At 33.9% G+C, this 20168-nt stretch overlaps 1 long non-coding RNA gene across 1 annotated transcript in view; it reads left to right on the forward strand.

Moving 5' to 3' along the window:
* The window catches only part of LOC141550234 (uncharacterized), a 197469-nt gene that overhangs the window by 153762 nt on the left and 23539 nt on the right, over positions 1–20168 (forward strand). Inside the window, exon 4 of the long non-coding RNA XR_012484551.1 lies at positions 10232–10388. This is a non-coding gene — a long non-coding RNA (uncharacterized LOC141550234). The remainder of the gene's footprint in view (positions 1–10231; positions 10389–20168) is intronic.

Below are 20168 nucleotides of genomic sequence, written 5' to 3' on the forward strand. Positions count from 1 at the left end.
AAGAAAGTGACTGCTTAAAACGTAAAATTGGCAAAATGGAAAAGAAGATTTAAAAAATCCACTGAAGATAGCAACTCTTTAAAAAGTATGATTGGCCAAAGGGAAAAGGAAACATAAAATTTAAAGGAGGAAACGAACTCCTTTTTTTTTTTTAATATATGGCTTTTTATTTACCAGATATATGCATGGGTAATTTTACAGCATTGACAATTGCCAAACCTTTTGTTCCAATTTTTCCCCTCCTCCTCCTCATCCCCTCTCCCAGATGGCAGGTTGACCAATATATGTTAAATATGTTAAAGTATAAATAAATAAAATATATGTAAAAAAAGAATCAGACTTTGAAATAGTGTACAATTAGCCTGTGAAGGAAATAAAAAATGCAGGCAGACAAAAATAGAGGGATTGGGAATTCTATGTAGTAGTTCATAATTGTCGCCCAGAGTTCTTTCGCTGAGTGTAGCTGGTTCAGTTCATTACTGCTCTATTGGAACAGACTTGGTTCATCTCATTGTTGAAGAGGGCCACAACTATCAGAATTGATCATTATATAGTATTGTTGAAGTATATAATGATCTCCTGGTTCTGCTCATTTTATTTAGCATCAGTTCATGTAAGTCTCTCCAAGCCTCTCTGAAATCATCCTGCTGGTCATTTCTTACAGAACAATAATATTCCATAATATTCATATACCACAATTTATTCAGCCATTCTCCCATTGATGGGAATCCACTCAGTTTCCAGTTTCTGGCCACTACAAAGAGGGCTGCCACAAATATTCTTGCACATATAGGTCCCTTTCCCTTCTTTTAAATCTCTTTGGGATATAAAAGAAACTAACTCCTTAAAAGTCAGCTTTGGGCAAGTAGAATTTAATCACTCCATGAGACATTAATAATCAACAAATTCTTAAGGATGAAAAAATGGAAAACAACTGACCTGGAAATAGACCCAAAAGAAAGTGACAAAATCACTGGACTACCTAAATGTCTTAATGAAAAGGAAGACTTGGGCAGCATTTTTAAAGAAATTATCAAGGAAAATTTCTCTGATATCTTGGAATCAGAGAGCAAAATAGACATTGAAAGAATCAACTGATCACCTCAGGAATATGTTAATCCAGTTTCAGAACTATAAGATCAAAGAAAAAAAAAACCTCACAGTGGCCAGAAAAAAAAAGTAGTATAGCTTGAAGGAATGTGAGTAGACAGAGAGTAAATTTGAGGGAATGACAAAAAAAAATTAAGTCATGAGAAAGTACATTGGTGCTAAACAAAGAGAGAGGTAGAATAGGGTAAATTATTTCACATGAAGAGGTACAAAAAACATATTACATTGGAGGGAAATATAGGAGGATGAGTATTGGGCCTCACTTGAACCTTATAATCAGTATTGGCTCAAAGAGGGACCAATATACACAAACAGTGGAATGTAGAAACCTATCTTACTTGATAGGAAAACAGGAGGGGAAAAGATTAAGCAAAGTTTGTGTTTTTGTATAAGTGGGGGACTGACAGAAAAGAGGGCAGAGTGCAAGAGGTAGTAGACAGAAGTAAAACATTGTCAATGAGGGAAAGGGAGGGTAAACAGGAGGAAAAATATGATGGCGGGAGATATACAGTTAATAATCATAACTGAAGATGAATAGGATGAAGTCTCCCATTGAACTGATCAAAATCCAGAATTCTACAATATGTTATTATAAAAAATACACTTGAAGTAGAGAGATACATACAGTGTAAAAATAGAGGGCTGTGGCAAAACTTATGTTGAAGTTAAAAAAAAAAGTTACAATCCTGTTCTTAGACAAAGCAAAGCAAAAAGACCCAATTAAGAGAGATAAATAAGAAAACTACATCTTGTTAAAAAGTACTATAGACAATGAAATAATATCAGTACTATATATATATATATATATATATATATATATATATGCACCAAGTGGTATAGCAGCTAAATTCTTAAAGGATAAGTTATAAGATCAAAACAGATATATGATTGAGACATAAAGGGTAACATCATAAGCAATTTAGAAGAGCAAGGAATAATCTACCTGTCAGATCTATGGAGAAGGGAAGAATTCATGACCCAAATAAGAAATTAAGATCATTATGAAATATGAAATAAATATTTTTTATTATGTTAAATTAAAAGGTTTTTGCACAAACAAAATGAAGGCAAATTAATGCAACCAAGATTAGGAGGAAAAGAGAAAGCTGGAAAACAAAATTTACAGCAAGTATCTCTGTTAAAGGCCTCATTTCTCAAATATAAAGAAAACAGAATCAAATTTATAAGAATAAAAGCCATTCCCCAATTGACAAATGGTCAAAGCCTTTTTATAAAAAGACACTTTTCAGAGGAAGAAATCAAAGCTAAATATAGACATATGAAGCAATGATCTTAAAAAATTTTGGATTGGCTAAATGCAAATCAAAACAATTCTGAAGTGCCACCTCACACCTCTCAGATTGGCTAATATGACAAAGAAGGAAAATGATAAATGTTAAAGAAGATGTGGAAAAATTGGGATGCTAATGCACTCAGTGAAGTTGTGAACTGCTCCAACCATTTTGGAGAACAATTGGGAACTATGTCCAAAGGGCAACCAAACTGGAAAGGAACAAAAGAAAAAATCCTGAAAAGACTTGTTGAATTGATATGAAGTGAAATGAGCAGAACCAGGAAAACATTTTATTTTAGTTTATTAATTTTATAATTATCATTTTTTGACAGTACATATGCATGGGTAATTTTGTTTACAACATTATCCCTTGTATTCACTTTTCCAAATTTTCCCCTCCCTCTCCTAAATGACAGGCAATCCCATACATATTAAATGTGTTAGAGTATATCCTAGATACAATATATGTGTGTAAAACCAAATTTCTTATTGCACATTAAGAATTGGATTCCGAAGGTATAAGTAACCTGGGTAGAAAAACAATAATGCAAAGATTTTACACATATTTCCCAGTGTTCCTTCTCTGAGTGTATCTGTTTCTGTCCATCATTTATCAACTGGAACTGAATTGGATCTTCTTTATGTTGAAGATATCCACTTTAATCAGAATATATCTTTTTTGAAGTATATCGTTTTTGAAGTATATAGTGGTCTCCTGGTTCTGCTCATTTCACTCAGCATCAGTTCATGTAAATCTCTCCAAGCCTCTCTGTATTCATCCTGCTGGTCATTTCTTACAGAGCAATAGTATTCCATAACATTCATATACCATAATTTGCCCAACCATTATCCAATTGATGGACATCCATTCATTTTCCAGTTTCTAGCTACTACAAAAAGAGCTGCCACAAACATTTTGGCACATACAGGTCCCATTCCCTTCTTTAGTATTTCTTTGGGATATAAGCCTAGTAATAACACTGCTGGATCAAAGGGTATGCACAGTTTGATAACTTTTTGGGCATAGTTCCAAATTGCTCTCCAGAATGGCTGGATTCTTTCACAACTCCACCAAAAATAATGATGAATGTTGGAGGGGATGTGGGAAAAGTGTCCCAGTTTTCCCACATCCCCTCCAACATTCATCATTATTTTTTCCTATCATCTTAGCAAATTTGACAGGTGTGTAGTGGTATCTCAGAATTGTCTTAATTTGCATTTCTCTGATCAGCAGTGATTTGAATACTTTCATATGAGTGGATATAGTTTCAATTTCATCATCTGAAAATTGTCTGTTCATATCCTTTGACCATTTATCAATTGGAGAATGGTTTGATTTCTTATAAATTAGAGTCAGTTCTCTATATATTTTGGAAATGAGGCCTTTGTCAGAATCTTTAACTGTAAAAATATTTTCCCAATTTGTTACTTCCCTTCTAATCTTGTTTGCATTAGTTTTGTTTGTACAAAAGCTTTTTAATTTGATGTAATCAAAATCTTATATTTTGTGATCAATAATGATCTCTAGTTCTCTTTTGGTCATAAATTCCTTCCTCCTCCACAGGTCTAAGAGGTAGACTATCCTCTGTTCCTCTAATCTATTTATGATCTCATTCTTTATGCCTAAATCATGGACTTATCTTGATCTTATCTTGGTATATAGTGTTAAATGTGGGTCCATATCTAATTTCTGCCATACTAATTTCCAGTTTCAGGAAAACATTTTAAACAGTATTATCAACACAGTATGATGATCGACTATGAAGGACACATCTTCTCAGCAACACAATGATCCAAGGAAAATACAAAGGAGTAACGAGAAAATGCTATCCACATCCAGATAAAGAATTGATGGACTCTGAATGTGTATGAAAGCATATTTTTTAAATTTTATTCTTTTCCATATTTTTCTTTTACAACTCTGATTCATATGGACATATATTTTATATGATAGTAATGTATATCCTATATCCAATTGCCTACCATAGTATGAAAAGGGAAGATGGGGGGAAAGGAAGAAAAATATGGAACTCACAATCTTATAAAGTAACATGTAATTGGGAAAAGAATAAAATACCATTAACAAAGTGGGAGGAGGATTATTTATTATGGCAGCTCTGTAGAGAATGGATTAGAAAAAGGAGAGAGTCAAGGAAGGAAATTAATTACATGCAGGAGAGGGGGACCGATTGTAAAAGTTCATGAAAGGAGTGATGAGAGTCTGAACCAGAGTGGTAGTTGTGTGAATAGAGAAAAACATAAATTTGAGATACACTGTGAAGGTAGCATCAATAAATCTTGACCACCATTTAAATATGAGGGTTGAGACAAAGGGAGAATCCCAATCCCAATTCCCTAGGTATCCTCAAAAGAAACAAGAAAATTAGAACAATAAGAGGATTTGGGGGTTTTGATACGACATGGCTTTAGTTCTTCATCTAATTCTGTTCCACATCTTCAAAGAAGAGGGAAAAAAAACCAGGTTTTCCCCTGTTTTCTCAGGTGCATTCAGTCAACAATGAGTAGAGTGTGAACTTTAGTAGAATGTGTCAGAGTAGGGAATATTTGGTTTTTGTTCAATTGGATGGTATTAAGGCCATCTAGTTCAGCCTTATTTTACAGATGAGGAAACTGAGACTTGACTTGAGTAAATTTAAATGATTTGTTCAAGGTCAATCAATAATATTTATCAAGCAACTACTTAGTGTTAAGCACTAAGAGGCAAAAGATAGTCCCTTGTCCTCAAAGGATTTACAATCTAAAGGTAGGGCAGACAAGATGCAAATGTGAGTGTGTGTGTATGTGTGTTTGTATATATTATATATATATATATATATATATATATATATATATATATATATATATATATATATATATGTTTCAACCTACATGAAGGATATATATGATGATAAATAAATAATAAAATAATTTTAAAAGGAAAACATTGGAATTAAGAAGGGTTAGGTTAGGAAAGCTTCCTGTAGGAGGTGGGATTTTATTTAAGACTTAAAGGAAGATAAGAAGGCTAATAGAACACATAAAGGAAAGAATTCCAGGCATGGGGTAAAGATTTAGATATATGTATATTTAGATAAATATGTTACATGTACAAATAGGATTTTCCTTTCTATCTTTTCTATTTTTCTATCTTCTTTCATCCCCTCTACCCTACCCTTTGTGCTCCTGACTTTCTGAATTTCACCATAATATCCCTGGATAGGTAACTCCCTCGAGGGCATGAATTGTCTTTCTTTTTGCTTTTTTTCATATTATTATCATAGTAAATACTTAATTTACCTTTGACATTCTTGAACATCTGCCTAGCACAAGGATCTCTGAGCAAAAGGGCGTAGACATTTTATGCTGATAGTTTCAAACAAATATGCATCTATTGAATATCCTGATGCATATGGCTCCCACTAGAGTCCTGACCTTAAACTTCATCATGGCCTGGGTAACAATACATTCTTGAAAACTGTGCCAGTGGAATAAATAAATAGCTGTGTGTGTAGTTCTTTAATATTTAAAAAGTACTTTATGTATATTATCTCATTTTGTCCTCATAATGACAATGTGCAATAATTTCTGTTTTATCCCCATTTTACAATGAGAAAATAGAGTCTAAGAGGGTTGAATAACTTGTCCAGAGTCACACAATAAATAAGGGATAAGAGCAGGATTTGAAGTCAGATCTTCTTGACTCATGATCCAATCAATCCTCTCCACTACATCAGCTGGTACACATGAAAGAATAGGGAGAAACTTATTTTTTTTCCAACTCCTATCCTTATATTATACCCAGGGAAAATACAAAGTTCTCTATTATACCAACTAAAAAGTCTTTGAAAATGTTTGGTAATAAACTGCATGTCTGTGGCCAGTCTAGGTAAGTGCAAAGAAACTCATTTCCAAAAGTTTGTCCAGCAGATTCTATATACTTGGGGCTTCAATAAGACCACTTTAAAGGTTCATTTTTGAAAGTTTGAAGAATGAAAATCTGATTTTTGACTCCTAATGCTTGTATAATTTTAGCCAATTTTTTTAGCATCTCTGGACCTCAGTTTCCCCATATGTTAAATGAGGAGGTTGAACTAGATAGCCTCAGGCATATCTGAGCTTTAAATCTGAGCCTAGAGTGTAGGCCTTTGTTCAATTCCAGCCAGTGCATGATGCCAGACATAATGCAAATCAAGTTCTCAAAAGTGCTTCCTCATTACATGTTAAAGCAACAAACATAATAACAAAATAAAAACTGTAACAAGCAAAAAATGGCTCAGGGACTTCTGGCCAAGATAGTGGAGAGGACTCACATATCTGCTTAAGCTCCACATCTTCTCTCAGAATAATTTATTTCATGACAAGCCTCCGAATTAGTTCTTGACTGAAAAAAAAAAAAAAAAAAAAAAACAACCCACAAATAATTACCAAGAGAAGATATCCTCAAAAGTCACCAGAAAAGGTCTGTTTTTGCTCAGGGGTGGGGAAGGTTTTAGATTGGGCACAAACTGAAGGCAAACAGCAGCAGCACAGCAGAGTAAGGCAGGAAGCTCACAGCCAAGCAGACCGGAGCAGGGAGGGGTATGATCTCAGCCATTTCTGTGGAGCAAGCTTTAATACAGTGTTAGCTCCTTTGCCCTGGCAGAAGCCAGTAAACAAGCAGAGAAGCTAAAAACACAGGGGGTGAAGACTATAACCCCCAAAAAGCTAGTGTCTCTCCGGACCTGGCCACACCCACCCACAGTGACTCAGCACACTCTTATAGTCTTAGAGCCCAGATGCAGCACAGCCATTGCTGTCCTGCTAGTGCCTTGCTGCTTCCCTCTGCAGTCGGTAGAGAAAGCTCAGTAATACCATCCAGTCCCTCCACCCCCCCCCCCAAAAAAAAAGGAGATTGCATTTTTTTTTTATTTGTTAGTTTGTTTTCTTTCATTCTTCTTTGACAAAATGAGCAAAAAATTAAAGCGCACTCTAACTATTGATAGCTTCTATATGGATAGAGAGCAGTCTTTAAACCCAGAGGAGACTAAAAACAGACTGTCTCCAGATGAATCCCCAAAAGGAGAAATGATCTGCTCCTCAGTACACAAGACTCTCATAGATGAAATTAAAAAGGCTCTCACAAGAGAGCTAGAAGAAAAATGGAAAAAGGAAAGGGAAGCTTGTCAAGAGGGTCTGGATAAGTCATCCCACTCATTTAAAGATAGAGTGGACAAAGAAATCAAATCCTTGAAAAACAGAATTAGTGAATTGTTCATTAATTCTTCCAGAACAATAATATTCCTTTACTATCACATACTGCAACTTGTTCAACCATTCCTGAATTGATGGATATTTCCTCAAGTTTCCAATTCTTTGCTACATGTGTATGGATCCATTTTCTTTTATTTCTTTGGAATATGAACCTAGTCAATAGTATTGTGGAGTTAAAGTTATATGCACACATCATTTTCACCTTTATTCCTTTATCCATGTTATTGTCCATTCAAGGTTATTTACATATATATATATCACAACACTTACATATGTGTACAGATAGCAGTGCATATATACTCATACTCCTACATACACACATATATACATATATTGAGTTGAACTGAATTAAATTAATTGATTATCATTACAATATTACTGTTACTTTAAACACTGTTTTCCTAGTTCTGTACGCTTCAGTTTGTATCAGTTTTTCCTTTTAAAATTATTTTATTATTTATTTATCATCATATATATCCTTCATGTAGGTTGAAACATATATATATATATATATATGTATATATATATATATATATATATATAATATACAAACACACACACACACACACTCACATTTGCATCTTGTCTGCCCTACCTTTAGATTGTAAATCCTTTGAGGACAAGGGACTATCTTTTGCCTCTTAGTGCTTAACACTAAGTAGTTGCTTGATAAATATTATTGATTGACCTTGAACAAATCATTTAAATTTACTCAAGTCAAGTCTCTGACACATTCTACTAAAGTTCACACTCTACTCATTGTTGACTGAATGCACCTGAGAAAACAGAATTAGATGAAGAACTAAAGCCATGTCGTGTCAAAACCCCCAAATCCTCTTATTGTTCTAATTTTCTTGTTTCTTTTGAGGATACCTAGGGGATTGGGATTGGGATTCGACCTTTACTTCTCCCTTTTTCTCAACCCTCATATTTAAATGGTGGTCAAGATTTATTGATGCTACCTTCACAGTGTATCTCAAATTTATGTTTTTCTCTATTCACACAACTACCACTCTGGTTCAGACTCTCATCACTCCTTTCATGAACTTTTACAATCGGTCCCCCTCTCCTGCATGTAATTATGTGCCAAAATGTTTGTGGCAGTTCTTTTTGTAGTAGCTAGAAACTGGAAAATGAATGGATGTCCATCAATTGGATAATGGTTGGGCAAATTATGGTATATGAATGTTATGGAATACTATTGCTCTGTAAGAAATGACCAGCAGGATGAATACAGAGAGGCTTGGAGAGATTTACATGAACTGATGCTGAGTGAAATGAGCAGAACCAGGAGACCACTATATACTTCAAAAACGATATACTTCAAAAAAGATATATTCTGATTAAAGTGGATATCTTCAACATAAAGAAGATCCAATTCAGTTCCAGTTGATAAATGATGGACAGAAACAGATACACTCAGAGAAGAAACACTGGGAAATATGTGTAAAATCTTTGCACTATTGTCTTTCTACCCAGGTTACTTATACCTTCGGAATCCAATTCTTAATATGCAATAAGAAATTTGGTTTTACACACATATATTGTATCTAGGATATACTGTAACACATTTAATATGTATGGGATTGCCTGTCATTTAGGAGAGGGAGGGGAAAATTTGGAAAAGTGAATACAAGGGATAATGTTGTAAACAAAATTACCCATGCATATGTACTGTCAAAAAAATGATAATTATAAAATTAATAAACTAAAATAAAATGTTTTCCTGGTTCTGCTCATTTCACTTCATATCAATTCAACAAGTCTTTTCAGGATTTTTTCTTTTGTTCCTTTTCAGTTTGGTTGCAAGCCCAGTTCACTGACCTTTTCTTTATTTTTATGCAAGTAGTCCTCTTGAGATATAAAATTTCCCCTTAGTGCTTTGGCTGCATCCCACATATTTTGGTATGATGTCGCATTATTGTCAAAATTTTGGGAAACATCTACCATTTGTTTAATTTGTAGGGAATTCTTCCTAGAGAAGGTAGAATTTCAGAATTTCAGGATTGAAGGATATGACTAGTATAAGGGAAGTGTATCGGTCATGGAATGGAAAAAGAATTGAGGATGGAAGTCAAAATATCAAATTGCAGGGAGTGTGGAGGAATCTCTGAACTATGAGACAGAAGATACAATTTTAGAGTCAGCTTCATCACTTAAAACTTTTGTGATGTTGGGTAAGTCACTTGTCCTGTTTGCCTTAATATATATGTATATGCACATCCAATATGCACACATGCTTATCTATTGTGTAAGTAGCTCAGGTTCTTGAGGACTCCCTTTTCCAGAACACTTTAATTCTCACTGATCTCCAAATCCAGATTTACTCAAAATGGGTATATGGTCTATATAATAGACCACAATAGAATTTAGTAATTTCACTATATTCTCATCTCATATTAGTCTATTGTTTCATAATCATCTTAGCTTCTTGGTTTGATTCTAAAGTCCTTGAGGACAGATTCTGTATCTTATATGAGAAACTAAGGTGAAGAGAGGACAAATGACTTGCCCAAGGTCACATGGCTATCAAATGATGGAGCTGAAACAAGACTGTATCTTTGTGTCTTGGTTCAGAGCACCCCGCCTCCAGCCCCATTCACTTCCCACCTGCAAGCTTTCTTCCATTCTGTGACTATTATGTTTCCCGCTACCATTCTCTCAAGTTATATTCATCACAAAGCTCTTGAAATTCTACCATTTCAGGAAGACTTCCCCACTGATTGGAAGAAAGGTAAGTGTTTTTTCTTAAACTTATCTTTACTCAGTAACTATTCTAAATCTATCAATAATTATACAATTTAATTTAACTCAATAATTTTTGTGTATCTACTATGTACAGCTCTCTCCATTAGAGTCCTACTTGGATCCAATGATCCAATGAGTTCTATGTTTTAAGGAACTGTCTGCCATTATTGAAACCATAACAACCAGGAAGTAATAAATTATTGCATTTTATAGATGAAATTAATGTAAGGACCCTATCTATTCAATAAATTATGTTTAAATTGTCTTCTTTCCCACATCAGGAGCCAAGTTTTAACTATTTATTTGATTAGCACAATCTATGATTGATTAATAATATGGGGAGCAGAAGGACTTGAAAGCATTAAGAGATTGGACTAACCTTTATCTGAAATTCCAAATGAGGTGAAAATATAGTTACTAGCTTCTGTTTTGTAATCCTGGAATTTTTCTCAAACAGTTCATCGGTTTCATTCACTCTTCAAATGTGAATGACAAAGCTCTTATGGATTTCTTTTGAACTTGCCTTTCTATGCTTTGTATTTCAGAAATGCCAATAAAAATGGCTAATGTCTCTCAGTTAAATATTTTTCCATTAGTAAGGAAAGCAAAAATGATATTTTAAATGATAGATGACATTTCTCAAATATTACTTAACATTATAAATCATGTTTTAGGAATATAGGATCATCAGGTATCTGTTGTTCAATCATGGTTTTATACATACATAGAACAGGGGTGCCAGCACACCCAGACATACACTTTTGAGGCTCTCTCTTTTTGTGCCTATGTTGAGGCTGAGAAAATTGTTGCTTTGTTCTCTAAATAACATTCTAATGCTTCATTATCTTATACCATGATCTAAATCTCACTCACCTCCATTTAAAAATTGGTGCCTTTCAGGTTTTCTTTAAAAATAGCATAATCATTTCTTGATGTACTCTAGCCCACTGAGAATGCTCTTATAACAAAGAAAAACAATTTAAAAACTTACTGACAAAGCAACCTTGTTTGAATGTATGCAACATTCCACATATATAGTTGTCTACTTGTCTACCAAAAGGTAGAATCACAACTGCTCATTTCAGTTAATGAGTTGTTACCCTTGAGTGCTATTTTCATTTATACTATTCAAGTTGATGTGTATATTGTTCTTTTGGTTCTGCTTTCTTCCCTCCACATTACTTTACTTTCCCATCTTTCTCTGAATTCTTATTTACCACTATTAGTAGAACAATAATGTTCCATTACATCAGTTTCATTGAACATTATCCAATTGGTGGGTTCCTACTTTGTTTTTAAGTCTTGCTTACTGTAGAGCATCATTATGGGTCTTTTTTGTGTGCTTAAAAGTTGTGATTTCCTTGACTAAGTGAACTCCCAAGTGAAGAAACTCCATACACCAATGCATATTTGTGTCTCTGCATCTTATAATCTTATGTAGGTATTAAGAGATTGTGATTTACCCAATCACACAGTCAGTATATGTCAAAGGCAAGATTTACCCCAAACAACTTCCTGACTTTTCATCTATTATAGGTTTTTAAGCATAAAGTATTGAGCCTGGAATCAGGAAAAAAAGACCTGAGTTCAAGTCCAGGTGCAATACTTACTTTGTTATATTGGGCAAATCACTTACAATATACATGTAAATACATATATTTAAATACATTTTAATTTAAATAATTTAAATAAAATACATGTATTTGCCTCAGTTTCCTAATCCATAAAACAGGAATGATAGCATATACATTACAGGGTTGTTGCAAGGATCAACTGAAATAGTATATTGGAAAAAGACTTAGTGCTTTTAGTACTTGACAAATAATAGACACCATATAAATACTATCACCATCATAATTCTGCCCCTCATGATGCTTTCATTATATATGTAAAGTGTTGTTTTCCCCCTGGAAATGGACTCTTTGGGAGGCCATTCCTGAATTCTCCAGCATTATGTCAACAAAAAATTTAGTAATATGCTCCTGCACTGAAAAGGCTTCTCGAATAAACCTGAATATAATCTGTATATCTATTTTCAAAGGCCGGGTTAAGCAAATCCCAGAGATGTTAATAACAAGAAGGACATTCTCTAGGTAGTGAGGTGTTTTTCCATAGTTACTCATGCAATTGTTTGAGTTTCAGTCAATAATAGTAAAGATAATCCACATAAAGATAATAATGCTTCCTTGAGGTGTAGAAGTATGTTACTTACAGTGGACTAATTATGACTTCATGATAGAAAGAGTGCTGACTCTGGAGTCTGAGATTTTTGAATCATTTTCCAGTTGTATATGATTCTTTTTGATTCTGTGTAGGGTATTCTTGGCAAAAGTACTGCAATGTTTTGCCATTTCCTTCTCCAGCTCATTTTATAGATGAGGAACCTGAGGCAAACAAGGTTAAGTGACTTGGCAAGAGTAATAGAGTTATGTGTCTGAGGCCAATTTTATCTCAGGAAAGTAAATCTTCCTGATTCCAGGCACCCTCTCCATTGTGCCACCTGGAGTCAAAAAACAAGAGTTCAAATTCTACCCAGTATGCTTATTATTTATGTGACTTCAGGCAAATAATTAACCTCTTTAGGCCTTAGTTTACTCATCTGTTGGGAGTTAAACTAGATGGCCTGTGAGGACCCTATGACCTAAAAATATTACTGGAAATCTTACCTAGAATGTTTAAATTAAAAAAATGTGTCTGTTGTGTTTAGTTCTTAAACTAGATATGGTCTGGTAATCTTAGTACTGGATTTGGGATTAGTAAAACATATGAGATTCAAATCTTGCCAGTCAGACCTGCCAGTTTTGTGATCAGGTCATTTAACTTTTCTGAGCCTCAGTTTCCTCATTCATCAAATGGTGTTAATAATATCTTTACAAAGCTACCTGGAACCATCCTTATGAAGTTTCAGTTAGGTAATGAATGGTAAGTGTTCCACAAACATGAAAAGTGATATATAAATACTAGTCACTATTACTAATTCCTTTAAAGCATCAGAAGTTCTTAAGTTGGGATCCAAGAACTTAAAAAAAATGATTATTTCATTTCAATAAAATTGGTTTTGTTTATAATCCTTTATATTTTATTCTATACATTTAAAGTATTTTGAGAAAGGGTCCCTATGTTTCATCAGACTGTTCAGTCTAAAAAATATGCAAAAAGTTAAAAATGCCTATTAAAATAACAAATAGTGGAGGGCATATGGAGAAAATGAAACATTAATGCACCGTTGGAATTGTGAAATATCAATCATTCTCTAGAACAATTTGGCACCATTCCCAAAGGGTTATAAACCCATGCAGCAATACCACTACTAAGTCTGTATCCCCAAAAAGATAAACAAAAAAGGATAAATGACCTATATACATGAATAATATTTATATCAGCTTTTTCCTGGGGGCAAAGAATTAGAAACTGAGAGAATGTCTATCAATTCAAAAATGACTGAATAAATTGTGCTATAAGGAATAATGAGCAGAAGATAGCAGAGTGAAGCCAGGAAATTGCTTGAACTCTCCTAGCTTTCTTTGAAAGACACATGAAACCAAATCTCTGAACGAAGTCTGACAGAATGAAAACACTCTCCAGCTCAAAACTGACTGGAAAAACTTCAAGAAAGGTCCATTTTACTGGGGTGAAAAGGGTGTTCAGCTCAGCCCATACAGACTCTGAGAAGACCCTCAGTCCCGACTCAATAGAGGAGTAGATCAGTGTGACAGCTTCCAGTCCCAGTTTAGAAGGCAAACTCTGGGAAACCAAGCTGTTTCCTGAAAAGAGCAGGCAAAGTTATTCCTTACAAACACAAGGGGCCCCTGTGCTCAAAGCCAAGGCTCATACTGCTTAAGAAGCTTGGGACAGTGCCCCCTTTACTCCAGAAGCAGAGCTCAACCATAAAAGTTTAAAAAAAGGGGGAAATACCAAAAGAAAAGGAAAGAAAATGAGCAAGAAACAGAAAAGTATATTGACCATAGAAAGCTACTATGGTGAAAGGGCAAATAATTCAGACAAGGACAAAATGTCCTCAGGGGAAATCTCAATGAATTGGTCTCAAGCCCAAAGAATGTTCTTGGAAATGCTCATAAAAGACTTTAATAGACAAATACGAGAGAAGAAAAAATGAGAAAGGAAATGAGAGGTATGCATGAGAGAATCAGCAGCTTGGAAACAGAAGGAAAAAATTGTCTGAAAAAAACAACTCTTTAAAAAGTAGAATTAATCAAATTAACCAAAGTTTCTTGAAAAATAAATACAAAAACTAACTGAAGAAAACTACACATTAAAAACTAGAACAGTGCAAATAGAAGCTGATGACTCTGTGACAAAGCAAGAATCAGTCAAACAAGCTAAAAAGAATGAAAAAATGGAAGAAGATGTGAAATATCTCATTGGCAAAAGAGTTAACTTGAAAAATAGATACAGAAGAGAAAGTTTTAAAATTATTGTCCTACCTGAAGGCCATGACCAATAAAAGAGCCTGGATAGCATTCTTCAAGAGATCCTTAAGGAAAAATGCCCCAGTGTTCTAGAAACTGAGGGAGAGATACTCATTGAAAGAATTCCATTGAACACCTTTGGAAAGATATCTCACAAGGAAAACACTAAGGAACATTATTGCAAAACTCCAGACCTACAATCTCAGGGAAAAAGTACTGCAGAGTACAAGACAAAAATAGCACAAATATCAAGGAACAACACTCAGGATTACCTAGGCAACTTCTACAATAAAGAATTAGCATTATACATGGCAACAACAAGATTATATGATGATCAATTCTGATGAATGTGGCTGTCTTCAACAGTGAGATGATATAGGCCAGTTCCAATGGTCTTGTGATGAAGAGAGCCATCTACACCCAGAGAGAAAACTGGGAACTGAGTGTAGTGAATCATCACATAATATTTTCACTTTGTTTGTTGTTTGCTTGCATTTTGTTTTCTTTCTCTTGTTTTCCCCCTTTTTGGTCTGATTTTTCTTCTGTGGCATGATATTAGTGGAAATACGTATAGAAGAATTGCATATGTTTAACATATATTGGATTACATGCATCTAGAGGAGGAAGTGGGAGGAAGGGAGGAAAAATTTAGAATACAAGATTTTGTAAGGATGAATTCTGAAAATTATCTATGTAGATAGTTTGAACATAAGAAGCTTTAAAAAAACAAAAACAATAAAGGATCAGAGGGCCTGGAATACCATATTCTGGAAGGCAAGGACCTAGGGTTACAATCAAAAGTTTACTACCCAGGGAGATTAATAAGAGACTTTCAATCATTTCTATTGAAAAAAAACCAGAACTAAACACAAAATTTAATTTACAAATACTGGACTCAACAGAAGCACAGAAATGTAAGCAGGGAAAAAACATATATATATTTAAAGATTAAATTTTTTATATCTGTAGGTAGGAAAACACTACAATTCTTGAGAACTGTATCTGTCACTGGAGTAGACAGAGGGGCATCATATGTACTGAGAGTGTGGTAGTGAATGAACTCTAATGTGATGACATCAAAGAAAAAGACATTAAAAAGTGGAAACAGGTCTATAATTAAAAAAATAGGAAAGGGGAGGTATAATGGTATAATTCACATGAAGAGGTACAGGAGATCTATTACAATGGAGGGAATGAAAAAGGATAGATGAGCATTGGTCTCATTAGTTTTGGCTCTAAGAGGGAGTAACTTAATCATTCAGTTGGGTATATAAATTTACCTATCTCTCCAAAGAAGTAGGAAGAGAGAGAGGGGAAAAAAGGGAGGGGCAGGATAGAAGGGAGGGCAGAAACAGTAAGGGAAAAGGTAAGAGAAGGGGGAAGGGGAATAGAAGATAAGATAGTGGGTGGAATGGATTAAAAAATTTTGCTAAGAGAAGAATGGGTTGGATGAGTAAAAAAAAAAAAAAAAACTCTACTAAGGAAAAGGTGGGAAGGTGATAGGAGATAAAATAGTGGTGGGGTGGGAAAAAACTGATTTAGGACAGGGTAGAAAAAGAGAACAAAAGTATATACAAAGGTAAAAATAGGATGGAGGGAAATGCAGAGCTGGTAACCATAACTGTGAATGTAAATAGGATGAACTCTCCCATAAAATGGAAGGAAATAGCAGAGTGAATTAAAAAACAAAATTCTTAAAATAAAAAAGAAAAGAAAAGAAATGAGCAGGATGATCTTATAAAACTTGCAAAGACTTCCATGATGCAAAGAAAAGTGTACTGTGTATAAAGTAATAGCAATATTGTAAGATGGTCGTCTGTGAATGACACAACTATTCTTAGCAATATAATGATCTAAGACGACTCTGAAAAGAGTTTTGATGAAAAACTGATAATGTCTGAATATAGATTGAAACATAGTTTTAAATTAAAAAAAAATTCTTGAAGTTTTTTTTTTTTGTTTTTGTTGTTTCTTTGTTTCCCTTTACAATATGACTATTATGGAAATGTTTTGTAGGAATATAGGTTACATGTGTAACCTATAATGAATTTCTTGCATCCTCAATAAGGGAATGGGGAGGGAGGAAGGGAGAAAATCTGGAACTCAAAGTTTTTAAAATGAATGTTAAAATTGTTTTTATATGTAACTGGGAAAAATAAAATACTAAATAAAATGCTAACTCCTTTAAAAAAAGAATGCCTGTTTTAAAGGAAGACTGTTGAAGAAGCATTCTGGTGTTTACACAATGTCTGATCTAACAAAATTATTCCAAGAATAGGAAGATTAATTGAAACAGAAATTGAGTTTGGAAGGATAGGAAAGTGACTTGTAGACATCCATAAATCTATAAAATATCCCACCAATCCTGCCTCTTATTATCAGAATTGAAGATATCTCCTTGTCAGTGAAGAGGGAAGGTTAAAGAAGAACCAACCATTGTTCAGCTACAAATTATAATCAATCATTTAATAACTATTTATTAATATCTCCTTAAGATAATTAAATGATGCAGTAGATAGAGTATCAGGCCTGGAGTCATGAAGACTTGAGTTCAAATGTGGCTTCATACATTTACTAGCTTTGTGATCCTGGTCAAGTCACTTACCCTATTTGCCTTAGTTTTCTCATCTATAAAATGGTCAAGTGAAGGAAATAGCCAACCACTTCAGTGTCTTTATCAGATAAACTGCAAATGAGATCATGAAGAATCAGATATGACTGAAATGACTAAACCACAAGTATCTATTTTGTACCAGGCACTTTTCTAACATCTGGGGACACAGAGACAAAACTAAAACAATTCCTGTCCTCTAGGAGCTTATGTTCTATGAAAAAGGAAGTATTTGTCTATATAATGTATTTCCTGTGGTATGAGTAGTGACATTAGAGTAATATTTGAGCTGAACTTTTAAGGAAACTAGGGATATTCCAGCTTTGATCCTCAGTTTCCCAATCTGTATAATTATAATATTATCTACTTCATGGAGTTGTTGTGAGGGTAAAATAAAACACATTTTTAAGTTTGAGCTATACATTTTCTTTTTTTAAAATAATATCTTTTCATTTTAAAAACATATGCAGATAGTTTTCAACATTCACGTTTTCAAAACCTTGTGTTCCAAAATTTTCTCCCTCCCTTTCCTCCACCCCACTCTAGATAGCCAGTAACCCAATATATGCTAAACATGTACAATTCTTCTATACACATTTCCACATTTATCTTCTGTACCAGAAAAATCAGATCAAAAACGAGAAAAAAAATGAGGAAAAAAAAAACACAAAGCAAGCAAGCAACAACAAAAAAGGTGACAGTATTATGTTGTGATCACATTTAATCCCCATAGTCCTCTTTGTGGGTTCAGATGGCACTCTCCATCATAAGTCATAATTATTGGAATTGGCCTGAATCACCTCATTGTTGAAAAGAGCCACATCCATCAGAATTGTTCATCACATAATCTTGTTATTTCTGTATATAATATTTTTACTTCACCTAGCATCAGTTCATATAAATTTCTCCAGGCTTTTCTGGAATTGTCTTGCTAACTGTTTCTTATAGAACAATAATATTCTATAATATTCATATATCATAACTTATTTAGCCATTCCCCAACTAATGGGCATCCACTCAATTACTAGTTTCTTACTTCTACAAAAAAAGATTTGTTGTAAACATTTTCACATATGATTTCTTAGGGATACAGATCCAGTAGAAACACTGCTGGGTCAAAGGGTATGAACAGTTTGATAGCCTTTTGGGCATAGTTCCAAATTGCTCTCCAGAATGGTTGGATCATTTCATATCATACCATACTCTACAATGTATTAGTGTCCCAGTTTTCCTACATTCCCTCCAACATTTATCATTATCTTCTCCTGTCATCCTAATCAATCTGAGAAGTTTTTGACATTTTCTTAAAACTTTATAATTAACAAAACAATAAATAAAAGCCTGCTTTTAGCAATTGGGGATTTCCCAGTTGTAAATAATCATTTTGAAAATTTAACCATCATCTCTTCAATGTCAGAGCTTGTTCTAGCATCTCCTTAAAAAAAATATATATATATATATATATATATATGAAATAACCCTAAAATGGTCATTTAATCTTCACAACTTTAGTTACTAATCACCTGATTTTTTACTTGCCTGGCCTAATTTCTTTCAGGCCTCTAAAATTCATGAAGTTCTTTGATTTGCAAGTAGCCTTTTGAATATATGGGGCAGGTAGATAATGCAATGGATAAAGTGCAAGGTGTAGAATTAGAAATATCTGAATTTATATTTGGTCTCAGGCATTTACTAGCTGTGTGACTCTGGACAAGACCTTTAACCAATGCTACCTCAGTTTTCTCATCTGTAAAATGGGACAGTGATAATAACACCTACTTCCCAGGATTGTTGTGAGGATTGAGAGAAATATTTATAAATAATATCTGGCACATAGTAAGTGCTACATTTGTTATTCATTAGTGTTCAGTTATGTCCAATTCTTTGTGACCCATTTAGGATTTTTTTTGACAAATATACTGGATATTTCTTTCTCCAGCTCATTTTACAGATGAAGAAACTGGGACAAATAGGGTTAAGTGATTTGTCTAGGATCATACAGCTAATAAGTGTCTGAGGTCAGATCTGAACTCAGGAAGATTTATCTTTCTAACTCAGGCCTGGATCTATATTCCCTGAGCCACCAAGTTCCACAGATGTTATATAAACATTAGCTATTATTCTCTTATTATTGTCTTATCAAAGAGATAGAATTCACTTACAGTGGTAGATTTCGATACCTGATTTATTGCCATTTTAATGTAATACCTTTACAGTTGTACACCATATTTATTGTATTTAAAGATAGTGACAGCCATCAACAGTAATATTTGTGTGGGAAAAAAAAAAAACATTGAAAAGCTCAATTCAATTCAGCTCAAAAATGTTTTCTCTTTATGTGCATTTATATAGCACCTATCTTCCAGTCAACATTCCTGATTCCTTTTACACATCTAGGCTCTTGATGAAGAGAGAGAACTCTCTCAGTATGGCTCAGACAGGTAAAGATAGTTTCTAACAGTTTAAAGTCAGTTTGACACCATTTGCCTAATGTGTGATTTCTTATGTTGCTCCATGAGCTTCATTTCCATGTGCTGCTTTAACTGTGTCATTTACTTAGACAATATAGGGATAATAATGCTATTATTGAAACAGAGTGTGTGTCTGAAAGCACAGAGAAAGGAAGCCTTTTAGAAATGTGTTAACTTTAATAATACCAATAGGGAATGTTGATAGGAATTGTATAATACTTGGATTGGACACAATTTGAGTTTTAGCCTGGAGC

The sequence above is a fragment of the Sminthopsis crassicaudata genome, chromosome 1 (assembly GCF_048593235.1).
Source record: "Sminthopsis crassicaudata isolate SCR6 chromosome 1, ASM4859323v1, whole genome shotgun sequence".
Taxonomy (NCBI): Eukaryota; Metazoa; Chordata; class Mammalia; order Dasyuromorphia; family Dasyuridae; genus Sminthopsis; species Sminthopsis crassicaudata.